A 5,000-nucleotide genomic window follows, 5' to 3' on the forward strand; every position below is an offset into this window, starting at 1 on the left:
TAGGTGGTTGGAGAGAGAGAGAAAGAGACAGTGTAAAGGGAGAGACTGCAGAGAGGGAGAGGGAGAGAGAGAGAGAGAGAGAGAGAGAGAGAGAGAGAGAGAGAGAGAGAGAGAGAGAGAGAGAGAGAGAGAGAGAGAGAGAGAGAGAGGAGAGAGAGAGAGAGAGAGAGAGAGAGAGAGAGAGAGAGAGAGAGAGAGAGTGAAAGAAAGGGAGAGAAGGAGAGGGGAAACATGGTGCAGACATTTAAGAGTTGGTTTTTTACCGTGGAATGTGGACGTGAGGCTGACGAGAGCCATCTGTCCAGAGCTGATGAAGCAGAGTTGAAGCACACTTCAATAGCACACTCAGATGCTTGCAGTCCCATATGTGCATGTACGCTTGTGCACCAACTACCACACACACACACACACACACACACACACACACACACACACACACACACACACACACACACACGCTACATACCTGATCAAACATACAACAGCTCTATCAAACATTATTCAAGTGAACATGTGTGCACATTCTAGAACATGTACACAGTGGCATTTACATTATCCAGAATACACATGGATGCACACACACACACACACACACACACACACACACACACACACACACACACACACACACACACACACACACACACACACACACACACACACTGCAGCGCATGGTTACCATGTCTTTGTATACTTTTACATGGCACACACACACACACACACACACACACACACACACACACACACACGCAGGCAGCCTGCCTCTTGCCTCTGTCTGGCCCAGCAGGCCATAATTGCGGGATATAAATCCAAGGCAGGAGACAAGAAAGGGCTCTTTCTGCCCGCCTCACTCAAATGAGCAACGGAGGCCTAAAAATACCCACAGTCATTTAAAACCACTCACACTGCTATATATTTACACACGAGGGGTGGGGGCAGAGAGGGGTGCAGGGAAAGCATGTGTATGAGAGAGAGAGAGAGAGAGAGAGAGAGAGAGAGAGAGAGAGAGAGAGAGAGAGAGAGAGAGAGAGAAATATAGAGAATGCGCTTGGAAGTGTGTGAGGGAGAGGAAAGGGACACAGAGGGGGGTAGATGAAGAGAGAGAGAGAGAGAGAGAGAGAGTGTGTGTGAGGGGGGGGGGTGCTGAAAGAGAGAGTGCTGCTGCTGCTGCTGCTGCTGCAGTCTCATTGGCAGCTGTGTGGGCAGTGTCCCCTGAAGGTGAGGGAGCAGCGGGAAGCCTGGTACGAGAGCTGGGTCAGGAGAAAAACAGTAGGGAGAGAGAGAGGGAGAGAGAGAGAGAGAGAGAGAGAGAGAGAGAGAGAGAGAGAGAGAGAGAGAGAGAGAGACCTACTCACTCATATCAACAAATTAAAGTCAAAGAAAGCATACTGGCCTGACTGCATTTTAAATGAAATGCTAAAATGTATGAGTGAAAAATATAGATGGGCTATTCTCAAACTAGTCAACTTAGTCCTGAGTGTGGGTTATTTCCCTGACATCTGGAACCATGGATCAGTTACACCAATCTACAAAAACGGAGACAAATTTGACCCTAAAAATTACAGAGGCATCAGCGTAAACAGCAACCTGGGGAAGTTATTCTGTAGTATTAATTCACGGCTCATGGACTTCCTTATGAAGCACAATATCTTGAGCAAAAGCCAGATCGGACTCTTACCAAATCATCGCACCACTGATCATATTTACACCCTACACACATTAATCGAAAAATACACCCACAACAGAAAAAAAATATTCTCTTGTTTCGTAGACTTCAAAACCGCTTTTGATACCATTTGGCACAACGGATTATTCTACACATTAATGAAAAATGGTGTTAGGGGAAAAGCATATGATATTATAAAATCCATGTACTCAGGAGCTAAGTGTGCCATCAAAATCAGATCCAAAAGAACAGATTATTTCCCCCAAGAGTGCGGCGTGAGGAAAGGTTGCCCTTTAAGCCCAATTTTGTTTAATTTATATATAAATGAGCTGGCGACCATCATAGAAAAGTCAACCACCACAGGACCCACTCTGAACAACATTGAGGCCAAATTCCTGCTGTTTGCAGATGATCTAGTCCTTCTCTCACCAACAGCAAATGGACTCCAAATGCAGCTTGGGCTCCTCCAAAATTTCTGCCAGACCTGGGCCCTGGCAGTGAACAACAACAAAACCAAAATAATGATATTTCAGAAAGGCTCCAAATACCACGAAAGACAAGATACATTTACTTTAGGACCACAAACAATTGAACATGTCACAGACTACACCTACTTAGACCTCAGAATCAATTAGAGAGAGAGAGAGAGAGAGAGAGAGAGAGAGAGAGAGAGAGAGAGAGAGAGAGAGAGAGAGCAGACATGATGGAAAGTCTGCAGTCAGACATGATGGAAAAGCGCTCTGTGCACATCTGTTCACCTTTAGTTGTGTAGCATAGGACTGAATGGTTAGTTAGGCCACCGCATCAGACACTCTCTACTGTGGAGTACAGTATGAAGTTATTTGCAGCAGTGATTCCCAACCAGGGGTACAAGGAACACTCGGGGTACGCCAGCACACTTCAGGGGGAACGTGGAAGACATTCATAGGCCTAACAAATGTATGAAACATGATATTGTGATAGAGGAAGATATAAAGAGCGAGAGTGAGGCGGTACTCAGGGTGTGACAAAAAAGGCTTGGGGGCTATGCAAGACAGAAAAGGTTGGGAAACATTCATATATGCCTCTCTGCCGGTTTTCTGGTAAGCCTACAGCTCGACACAGCGTGACTCAACCACCTCTTTTTGCTTTCCAATTGAGCTGTGTCGTGCCTATTCGAAAAGCAAAAAGTGGCGGCCGAGTCACACTTTGTCAAGCTGTAGGCCTACCAGAAACCCGGCACTGAAAAAGAGGCATTAGAGCACTGAATCCAACACGGTGTACTAGAGTGTGTAGTGAAGGATTGCATGGTTTTTATGAACCATTGATGGAAGCCCATGATGAGAATATGAGTGAGATGGCGAGAAACCACCGCACGCACGCACACAAACGATACAAGACGGGAAAACGAGAACAAGACGGGGATTGTTTAGACTCATTGTCGTTTTAGCTCAGTTCTCTTCTAATTGATTTTATTGGCGGAGCTTTTGTGCACTGCTTTGTATTTGGATGAACGTTTAACAAGAACACTCAGGCCACAGGACAATGTTGAACAGAAACCAACAGCACAACTGTTTCAGCCAGACAGCCTGCCTGCAGTGCCGCTAAAAACAGCCAGAAACTTTTAGAAAACCTTTGTCCCACTTTCACACACATATGCGCCCCCTTTCCCTCCCTCCCTCTCTCTCTCTCTCTCTCTCTCTCTCTCTCTCTCTCTCTCTCTCTCTCTCTCTCTCTCTCTCTCTCTCTCTCTCTCTTTCTCTCTTGAGTCTGTCTCTATCATTCTTTCCCCCACTTTATCTTTCCCTCGCTCCAACTTTCTCCCTGTCTTTCTCTCCCCACTTTCACACACACATGCTCCATCTTTCTCTCTGCCTCTATCCCTCTCTTCTTCCCCCTCCCTCTCTGCTTCCCTCTCTTTTTTCTCTCCCCGCGTCCCCTTGTGTCCTTTCCCACTCGCACTCTCTCCCTCTCTGTCTCTCTCCCTCTCTCTCTCTCTCCTGTCAACACAATAAAGCTAGTGCAGCCCCCAGCGCCTCCTCTCCCTCTTTCGATTGCTCTCATTTCCCCTCTTCTCCTCCCCCTCTCTTCCTCTTCCTCTCCCTCCTCATCTCTCTTCTCTCTCTCCTCTCTCCTCCTCCTCCTCCGTCTCCCTGGCTGTGTCCTGTGCTATATATAGCAGCTGTCTCACAGCAGGCAGCCGGACACACGAGGGGAAATGCATTAAACAAGGCAAACGCCAACTCTCCTCTCTCTCTCTCTCTCTCTCTCTCTCTCTCTCTCTCTCTCTCTCTCTCTCTCTCTTTTTTTATGCCTTCCTTCATTTGCCACTTTCTTTTCCTTTTCTTCCATATAGTCTCATAGTCTCTCCTTACTCTGTCTGCCCTGTTCTTAATCTCTCTTTCATAAACACCTCTTGCACACACACACTCACACATGCACGCACGCACGCACGCACACACACTCCGCTCTCAACCTACTGTCGTTCTGTCTGTCTTGTTGTCATGACATTTCAGAACACTGTTCTCTCCTCGTACTGGACCAGTGAAGGGCTGCTGTCAAACTGGCTGCACCCTCATCCATTAAGCTGACTGCACCAGATCAGCTTGTGTGTGTGCGTGCGCGAGCGCGTAAGTGTGTGTGTGTAGGTGTAGGTGTGTGTGGGTGCGTGTGCGTGCGCGTGCGTGTATGTTTGTGTGTATAGGTGTGTGTGTGTGTGTGCGCGCGTGTGCGTATGTGTGTTTAGGTGTATGTGTGCGCGTGGGAAAAGGCACAGCAAGGCAGATTGTGTGTTTGTGTAGCATAGACTGTATACTGAAGCGGCAGTGTTCCTATTGTATGTGTGCATTTATAAATCTACTGCATATGCCTGTTTATACACAACATGTGGACGTGAGTTGAGCCGTTTATTTGTGGAACGACGTATTTACGAATTGTCTGACATTTATTAGGAAGAATGATGTGGTTATGTGCTATTCTGGTAATGTTGTTCATTTAGCTGTATACATCTGGTACATTGTATGTCTTTTGCATGAATGGGAGAGGTTTGTTTGGATGTGTGAATTTGGGATGTTTAGTCGGCTAGGTTGATGAGGATATACTGTACACTCAGGCGTGAGTGTGTGTGTGTTGGTGCGTGCGCGCACATACGTTGTGTTGTGTTGTGTGTATCTATAAATTTGGTGGTTGAACTGTCAGACACGTCTTGGATTGGATAGGATAATGCCTGAGCCATGTTGTAACACGGATGTCTTTTCTGTCCATGCTTGTTGGACACCATTTTTGGAGATGAATTAAGTTTTTTTTCCACCTCCATTAGTCAGACAGGGCAGCCGAGAGAAACAGGAAAAGGGGG

The 5,000-nt window shown here is 46.7% G+C and overlaps 1 protein-coding gene across 1 annotated transcript in view; it reads left to right on the forward strand.

Annotated features, from left to right (window-relative positions):
- Positions 1-5,000, forward strand: part of jmjd1cb (jumonji domain containing 1Cb) — a 216,357-nt gene that overhangs the window by 199,517 nt on the left and 11,840 nt on the right. The gene's annotated exons all lie outside the window — the stretch shown is intronic.

Source organism: Engraulis encrasicolus, chromosome 17 (genome assembly GCF_034702125.1).
Source record: "Engraulis encrasicolus isolate BLACKSEA-1 chromosome 17, IST_EnEncr_1.0, whole genome shotgun sequence".
In the NCBI taxonomy this organism is placed as follows: domain Eukaryota; kingdom Metazoa; phylum Chordata; class Actinopteri; order Clupeiformes; family Engraulidae; genus Engraulis; species Engraulis encrasicolus.